The sequence below is a fragment of the Pseudophryne corroboree genome, chromosome 4 (genome assembly GCF_028390025.1).
Source record: "Pseudophryne corroboree isolate aPseCor3 chromosome 4, aPseCor3.hap2, whole genome shotgun sequence".
NCBI classification, from domain to species: Eukaryota; Metazoa; Chordata; class Amphibia; order Anura; family Myobatrachidae; genus Pseudophryne; species Pseudophryne corroboree.
Window position 1 is genome coordinate 103,022,629 of NC_086447.1, and position 9,245 is coordinate 103,031,873.

The window sequence follows — 9,245 nt, forward strand, 5'->3', positions numbered from 1 at the left end:
AAAAAAAACAAGCGGTGGTAAATGTAGGTAATAAGTTATTACTGAGTAAAGTGTATTGATATATACCCTTTCTTGGCTTTCCCAAGCAAGCCTATAATATCCATAACGCTTGGGTGGAGGCACACATAGTCTACAGTATAGTACAAGCCCATTACCATTAGTGCCACTAAGTTGGGAGGGGTTACAACATATTGTACAAACACCAAAAATAACAGCAGATGGATCGTTGTCCTAAGAAAATATCCTGCACACAGACTTCATATAAGCCTCTGGTTCTTTGTAACTTCATTATTGCCTGAAAGTAAAGATCCCAAGATCAAAGGATGGCAGCTGTGATAGAGCCCAATAGAAGTCAGTCCTTATATGCACAAACACGTTTCGTTGCATGTTTGTCGCAACTTCATCAGTACAGATAGATAGACTCCTGCTTTATAAAGCCATCTAATTAGTGACTCTTAAAAATAATTCAATGTGTTTATGAATGATATAAGAAGGCAGTCCAAGATATCAAATTGATAAAAATATGACACATATACAAATTTATACTCAGGGCCGGATCTAGACCTTGTGGCGCCCAGGGCGAAAAAATAGGGGCGTGGCTTCATGGAGAAGGGCCGTGGTCAGTTATGCCCCCTTTAGCTGTGTCCTCAGTAGTTGTGCCCACAGTACTGTGCCCCCTGTAGCTGTTCCCTGTTCCCACAGTAGTATTGCCCCCAGTACTGTGCCTCCTGTAGAGTTGTGCCCTCAGTAGTATTGCTCCCAGTACTGTGCCCCCTGTAGAGTTGTGCCCCCAGTACTGTGCCCCCTGTAGAGTTGTGCCCCCAGTAGTATTGCGTCAACACCCCATTCCCGCCCCCCCTCCAGGTCTTAAACTGCATTCTAAAGAGAATGCAGTTTAGGACCTTGTACATGCACGTACCGGCATACACGCATGAGCAGAAATTGCTTCATAGCGATTATTGCACATCGGCGACAGGGCCCTAAGACATGACTCCCCAACATGGGCATATATCTATAATGGGTGCAGGGTGTGCGGCCCAAACCACACACACTGCACCTATAGACTATACTTACCTCTGTTGAGCACCATAGAAATCACTGGAAAAGGTCATAATCCAAATGGTCGACACATTTTTTGTGTACTTTTAACCCTAATCCTATCCATAACCTTAAACCTAACCCTACCCCTAGTGTCTCATCCTAACCCTCCCCCTAGTGCCTAACCTATCCGTGCCCACTGGCAGCCTAAACCTAACCCTATTCCAAGTGTCTAACCCTGACTCTAACCCCTAACCCTAAAAATCATGACAAAATTATGAAAAAACACATCAACCTTTTTTTGTGTTGACCATTTGCATGTCAACGTTCTGACCTTTGCCAACTTAAGTCCATAGTTGATTAGACACCAGCTGGTGAATTCACATTCCAGATGTTGATGGAGGTACTTTTAGAAGCTCAAGCACTGATGGGACCAAATAATTACAAAACCTTTTGGCGTGTTTAAGTAGAAGTTAATGAACGAAACTGTGGAGATGAATCAGTGTGATAGGGGTATAAAAAGGTACATTAAAAGTGTGCTTTAATAGATGCATGCCAATTGTGCCACTGTGGCAACGGCCAAGTAATGTTTTCATACATGGATAGATAGACAGAGAGAGAGAGAGACGTCATACATACGCTGCACTCACCTAATTACATTTAGAGAATGTTAGTTCCAAAATCTCCAATATCTAATCTCCTATATAATAGCCCAGAGTGACTGTGTGGATAACGCTGGGCGTGGCTAGGAGCTCTCATTGGGTTAGCAGTAAGTCTATCACACCCAGTCCACAGCTGATTGGGCGAGAAATGCCCTCCCACACAGGTTACATCCAATGGGAGGCTCTGTCTTTGGCTGCTGTGTGTTCCCAGAGCAAGATTAACAATGGGGCTGATGGAGCTGCAGTTCCAGGTCCACACACCAAAATAGGCCCACTGCATCTGCAGCATCATACCCTCCAACAATTTACACATAAAAAGCGCTGCAAATTCTAAAAGGGGGCGTGGCCACAGGTAAAGAGGCGTGGTCACACCCCTTTTCATATACTAGTCTCAATGGAAGTTTGGAGAGCCAAAAATCGGTACAGACCATAAAAAAAGGTACTGTACCTGCCAAAAAGGTCCAGCTGGAGGGTATGCCACTGCACCTGCAGCAAGTCTCTGCACTGTAGGTAGGGAAAATTAAAATCCTTTTACTGCAGAGCCCTATGTCCTGCTGCCAGTCCGCCTGACCCCTCCAGCATCAACAATCCCCACTCCCTAGCGCGGCGCAGGTGGAGCAAAACTGCTGCGGCCACCGGCAAGATGTGTATGAAAGCGAAGCAGCGGAAGGCTTTCATAGCCCTCCCTGCGCCGCATACTCTCTGAGCCCCAGAGCCTCCTCTGCACGTGGTGTCACAGAAGTGCCTCCCCGCTACAGTCGCACCCAGATCCCCAGAGGCCCTGACACTGTAACACAGCACCTGGGCTGCCGGCCTGGAAGCCCCGAGATGGCTAATGTAACGGATAGAATGGGTGATATCGCGGAGGGTAATGTCTGGATGCTGAACCAATGTAAAAGGTGACAGTGCTGTGCAGTGCAGTGGGTTGATTCAGCAAGTCAGACCGTTCTGCCAGCCAGTCACTATTGTTAGCGCTGGTGTCCCAACGCGCTGTACTACACGGAAGTAGACACACTAAATAAACTACAGCTCCCAACAGCCCTTAGCGCTGAAGCATTCTGGCGCTAAGGCCTGCTGGGAGCTGTAGTTTATTGAGTGCATCTTCTTCCCTGAAATGCGGCGCGTTGGGACACTGGCGCTAACAATAGTGACTGGCTGCTTGGATGCTGTGCGAGTCTCCGGGAGAGCCACTGCCAAAGGGAGGACAGCAGCTTAGCTGCTTCCAGGAGGAGATGCAGGAGAAGCATTACCCGCTCCTCCCCCACTCGCAGTATCTCAGGGCCTCATCCGTGGAACCCCCGCTACCGCCCCTTCCCCACCCGTGGCACCCCCAGACCCCTTCCCCTATCCGCGTCTCCCCCGCACCCACCACTCCCCCAACCACAGCACCTACTAGGTGATTCATCAGGCCCTGCGTGCGCTGTTCATGCCGTTGCAAGGGGCTATGACCCCTTAACTATCGCATCATTTTTTATTTTTAATAAATTTGCAAAAATCTCAAAAAAACTTTTTCACATTGTCATTATGGGGTATTATGTGTAGAATTTTGAGGGGAAAAATGTATTTATTCCATTTTGGAATAAGGCTGTAACATAACAAAATGGGAAAAAAGTGAAGCACTTTGAATACTTTCCTGATGCACTGTATATATCTCAAATATATCTATCTACAGTATGTATCTATCAACTATCTGCAGTGCCAGAGGATATGACCACACCATTACAATAAAAAAAGAAATATATACTCTGACCTCACCTAATTACACTCCAAACTGTATTTCATTTAAATTCAGGGAATGTTAGTTCCACAATATTGTAATACTTTGCCAAGCCGGCCAAACACATCACAGTCTCCCCTTTCTGGCCAGAATTCTGGTCAGCTATTTCACCAGTGGCTCATTAATTCATATGCTTGGTTGAGGTTCTTTCTCTTTAAGCCAATGAGCTGGCAGCCTTTAACTCAGCAAAAAAAAGCATATTGTGCTATAAAATCTGTGGAAAATGATACAGAGTCAGTGTAGGGACTAGACAGAAAGGGGAGGCCACGTGACGTGGTTGGCTAGCTTGGCAAAGTATTACAATACTAGGTGATTCATCGCGCCCTACGTGCGCTCTTCACACCATCGTAAGGGGCTACGCCCCCTTAACCCTTGCATGCCCTTGTGGCGTGCAATATTTGTATTATATGGAGTATTACCTCCAATCAAAATTGTGTGAGTAGTTAAATATTGCACGGACAAAGGGTGTGCGATGGTTAAGGGGTCATAGCCCCTTGCAACGGAGTGAAAAGCGCACGCAGGGCCTGATGAATCACCTAGTAGGTGCTGTGGTTGGGGGAGTGGCGGGTGTGGGGGAGACGCAGATAGCGGAAGGGGTCTGGGGGTGCCGTGGGTGGGGTAGGGGTGTTTGCGGGGGTGCCACGGGTGTGGGAGGGGCTGGTGCGGTGGTGCCGCAGGTGGGGGAGGGGCGGGTGCAGTGGTGCCGCGGGTGGGGGTCCAGAGCCACCGCGGGTGGGGGGAGGAGCGGTTGTGGGGGTGCTGCGGGTGGGGGAGGGGTAGGTGCAGTGCTGCTGCTGGTGGGAGAGGTGCGGGGTTTCTGCGGGTGGGGGAGGGGCTGGTGCGGTGGTGCTGCGGGCAGAGCTGGCCCTAGCCAATATGATGCCCTAGGCAAAATTTTGGCTGGTGCTCCTTAGCACCACCGCTTGTTCTGCCTCTGACCCTGTGCCCCTTTCCCGGCATCCTCACGCAAGCAGTCCTCATTGTGGTGCTCCTACCAGTGGCAAACGCAGGATTTGCATGGGGGGGTTTCCAGAACTGGGTGGAGCCAATCACGGGGGTGGGGACTGAGGTGACCCAGTATATGCTGGGTCCGTAAAACTAGTGTGTCTGTGTGTGTGTGTGTGTGTATATATATATATCCTGGCCCCAAGCATGCTGAGAACTGACCAAGAAAAAGATTCACCTGGCCTAAGTGTGTTGGCCCTTACAAATGTGGGCAATGTAACATATGCAGACATCTACATCCCAACAGGAAAACCTTTACGGACGTGGAAAAAAAGAAGGAATACAAAATCAAAGATTACATGAACTGCAATACTCAATCGGTCATTTACCACCTAGAGTGTGACTGCGGCAAACAGTACATTGGAAAGACAAAGAGACCTCTGAAGCTAAGAATACAGGAGCATGTGAGGAACATCAGAAATAAAGTAGAAAGCCACGCTGTTTCCAAACATTTTATTTCAACACATAACTCCAACCCTGAAGCCTTGACATTCAAAGCCATTGAATTGGTACAATTGGGAGAAAAAGGGTGGTGATCTCGCCAATAAACTGTCACGTTGGGAGATGTTTTGGATTTTCCAATTACAGACATTACAGCCAAGAGGATTTAACGACAACTACGAGATCGCTCCCTTTTTATAAGATACAGTACTAAAATACTACATTTGTCTCCCCATTCCCTATCCTCCCTCCCCTGCCTCCCGGTCTTCATATCTCATACCTTCGCTTCCCCATTCCTTTCCACCCACCCCACCCCCCCAACCCCACCCCCCCTCCTCCCTTAACCATCAGCATTACACTTTCACAATTTCACACTTGTTAAAAAATATATTAAAGTTTAAGTTAATATTGGGGACTGGAGCAATAACCCAGAAGGCACAACGTTGGTACAGTCACACCACGCTGGAAATGCCCAAACACGCCCGATCTTGGAAGCCAAGCAGCGTTGGGCCTGATCAGTACCAGTAAGGGGGACCATCTGGGAAGATCAGGTACTGTAAAGCACGTGAACAAATAGTGGCCTGGGAAAGGTGTTTTTCTCCATACAAGTTCACTGATATACCACGCTAAAATAGGTTATTACGCATCAATCATTTTAGGTGGTGTATATAAGCACGGGCTGTTGTACACAATTCACTTTAATTACTGTATATAAGCACGGGCTGTTGTACACAATTCACTTTAATTACATTATATATTAAATTAAGCATATGCACTTTATTCTCTAGGTACTTTTAGCTCTGCACCTGTTAAATATAATATTAATGAATAAAATAGTGCGGCTATACACACCCCATCCCTTAATTACAATATGATTAAATCCAAGCACAAGCTCTTTAATGATTTATGTATTATACTTAGTACAAGCTCTGCACCTTGCACACATCAATAAAATATGTGTTACTCATATAATGAGTACTATTGAAAATACTATTATTGTGGTTCCACTTTTATATGCATATATTTCCATCATTCTAAGCTTTCAATATGTGAAACATGCACGAATGTATGTAAATAACTACTCCTGACGCTATTTATCTCTACTTTTATATGTATCTACTGCCATGGATACCGGGATATGTCTATGTACATAATGAACTACGAGAAAGTGGCCGCCGAAGCCGGGATATCTATGGAGAAAGTCCCATCTAATATGGCCGCTGATGCATGGACTTATGCAAATAGAGACTTCCTCCCCCTGGATCACAGACACTGAGCACCTTCTACAGTGCACTGAACTGAAATCACGAGCCGACGCGGGCGCGTGCGCAAACACGACCGGAAGTGGGGCGGAAGTGACGAACCGAGACCATCCGTCACCGGAAGTGTGGCGGAAGTGACGCAATTTCACGTCTAAGACGATTTTTAATGCTTTTTAAGTAAATGTGCAGTGCTCAGCACACTCGTTTTTCCATACATATAGCTCCTACTAACCCTGCTCCCATTGTATTATACTAGTAAATAGTTTCGTAACACTTATCACGTAATTGCATCACATGACTCCCTATGATGTCACAACCCTCCCACCTAGCATTATGGCTATAAATAGACTTGCAGGTTCACTCTGTCTCTACCCCTTGAAGAAGTATTTTGAGATGAAACGCGTTGGGGAAATCCTGTACCTACCTCACCTAAGATAAGGAAAATCCATTTTACTTGCTTTTATTGTAGTTTTAAGATTTCATTTAAGTGTTTTTAGTCCAGCTGTGTATGTGTTATTGTCCCATTTTTTATATATGTTCTTTTATGTGCAAATTATATGTCAATAAATAGTCATTGTAGAATCGGCAACTGTACACTTTATTAACACTGTAGTCGCTATATATCCCTCATCCCCCCTTCCTTCCACATTGTTTCAGGGACTTACCACCCCTGTATTTTTTGAGGGACTCAGCAGACGCCCCATTAACAATAGAGGGGAGTGTTTTTTAGGTTGCCAGTTGTACAACATATCTGTGTATTATCACAAGTGGCGCAATATTAATCCCTGCTTTTATAATATATGTATATATATATACATATCTACACATATATATATATATATATATATACTGTGTATATATATATATATATATATATATATATATATATTTATTTATATATATTTATATATATATATATATATATATATATACACACACACACACACATACATATACACATATACATAGCATATTAAACATGCATACACACACACACATATATATATATATATATACATACAGTACACGTATATATATCATATGTGTGTGTGTGTTTATATGTATGTATGTATGTATGTATGTATGTATGTATGCATATACATGTGTATATATGTATGCACATGGATATATATGTACTATAATTAAATTAAAGTAAACTTTTATTGCACTTACAAGTGCCACCAGGAAGACAGCAGGCTGCAGAGGACACTAGACAGCCATTAATAATACTCATGCAGCTAAAAAATAAAAATACATTTATTTATTTTTTTAGTGGAGGGGGGTTTCTGGGTGCTCGGAAACCCCCCCTGGGTGCGCCACTGCCTACCCCCTATTTTCTAAATAGAAACAGTGCGCACATTTGGTGCACAGCCCAATAAGGGGCGTGTTTTTGCTGGGAAGGGGCACAGCCACACAATAGTACCCACAATTCAAATTACGCCACACAGTAATGCAAGTTTATTTACATTATATCATGTCCCTTATTCACGTTACATCACACAGTAGTATCACTTTACCTTATATACGTTACTCCTCACAGTAGTGCCCCTTATTCACATTACACCACACCATATTGCTTTTTATTTACATTAGATAACACAGTAGAGCACCTTATACACATAATGCCACACATAAGTAATGCCTTCATACACATAATACCACACAGTAATGCCCCTTACATATATGACACACATTATTAATGTCCTTATAAACATAATGCGCCTTACACATTATTCCAACCTATATTAATGCCCTTATACACATAATGGGGGTCATTCTGAGTTGATCACACGCTGACGATTTTTGCAGGGCAACGATCAGGTAGCAAAACTGCGCATACGCCGCAATGCGCATGCGCGTTGTACGGATACAAACAGCATCGTTGCTGTGCAATGCTTCTAGCGACGTATCCATTCGCACAGCCGATCGCAAGGAGATTGACAGGAAGAGGGTGTTTATGGGTGTCAATTGACCGTTTTCTGGGAGTGGTAGGGAAAACACAGTCGTGACCAGGAATTTGCAGGGTGGGTATCTGACGTAAATTCCGGGACCTCTGTCGCTGGAATCATCGCACAGGATAGGCAACTACAGGGCTGGTCTTGTTTTGCACAAAATGATTTTGTACCGCTCGGCTGCACATGCGATCTCACACTTGCAAAGCAAAAATACACTCCCCCGTGGGCGACGACTATGCGTTTGCACGGCTGCTAAAAGTAGCTAGCGAGCGCTCTCGGAAAGACCCCCAATGTCCCTTACACATATGCCTCACATAATTAATTCCCTTATACACATAATGACACATATAGTGCCCCTTACACATATGCCGAATACTATTGCACAACCAACCTACCCGCACACAGCACTCACACAGCCACTAACACTGTGATCTCTGGCACTGCTTGGATACAGATGTGTTCTCATACAACTTGCCGCAATATGCCATGCAGCAGGAGATGCCTGGTGACCGTGAGTCAGCTAGCAGCTCTAGGCCAGCTCTGCTAATGCTGGGCGCCGTTTTTAGTCGAAAATGGATTATATTTGCATTCCTATATGACTGGGATGCACGAGCAGCTTCTGCTGTTTAAAGTGATATGCAGCATGCCTATAATCTTTGTACGACTGTGGCTATATCTGCATATGAAATGCTAATTACAGTGATTTCTAGGAATACATTGTAACATAGCATTTCATATGCAGATACAGCCGCAGTCTCACACAAAATATAGGCATGCTGCATATCATTTTAATCAGCAGAAGGTGCTGGTGCCCCTAGGCATTCCAAATGCCCTAGGCATTTGCCTATGCCTATGGCCAGCTCTGGCTGCGGGGATTCCGCAGGTGGGGGAGGGGCAGGTGCAGTGGTGCCGCGGGTGGGGGAGGGCGGGTGCGGGGGTGCCTCTGGTGGGGGAGGGGGGCCGGAGCCAAAGCAGGTGGTGGAGGGGGGGGGGGGGGTGTGCCGTGGATGGGGCCCCGAGGTACTGCGAGTGGGGGAGGGGTGGGTAATGCTTCTCCTGCTTCTCCTGGAAGCAGTTCAGCTGCTGTCCTCACTTTGGCAGTGGC

The 9,245-nt window shown here is 45.4% G+C and overlaps 1 pseudogene; it reads left to right on the forward strand.

Moving 5' to 3' along the window:
- The first annotated feature begins 5,367 nt into the window (after positions 1-5,367).
- Positions 5,368-5,486, forward strand: LOC134912003 (5S ribosomal RNA; annotated as a pseudogene).
- Positions 5,487-9,245: the final 3,759 nt, after the last annotated feature.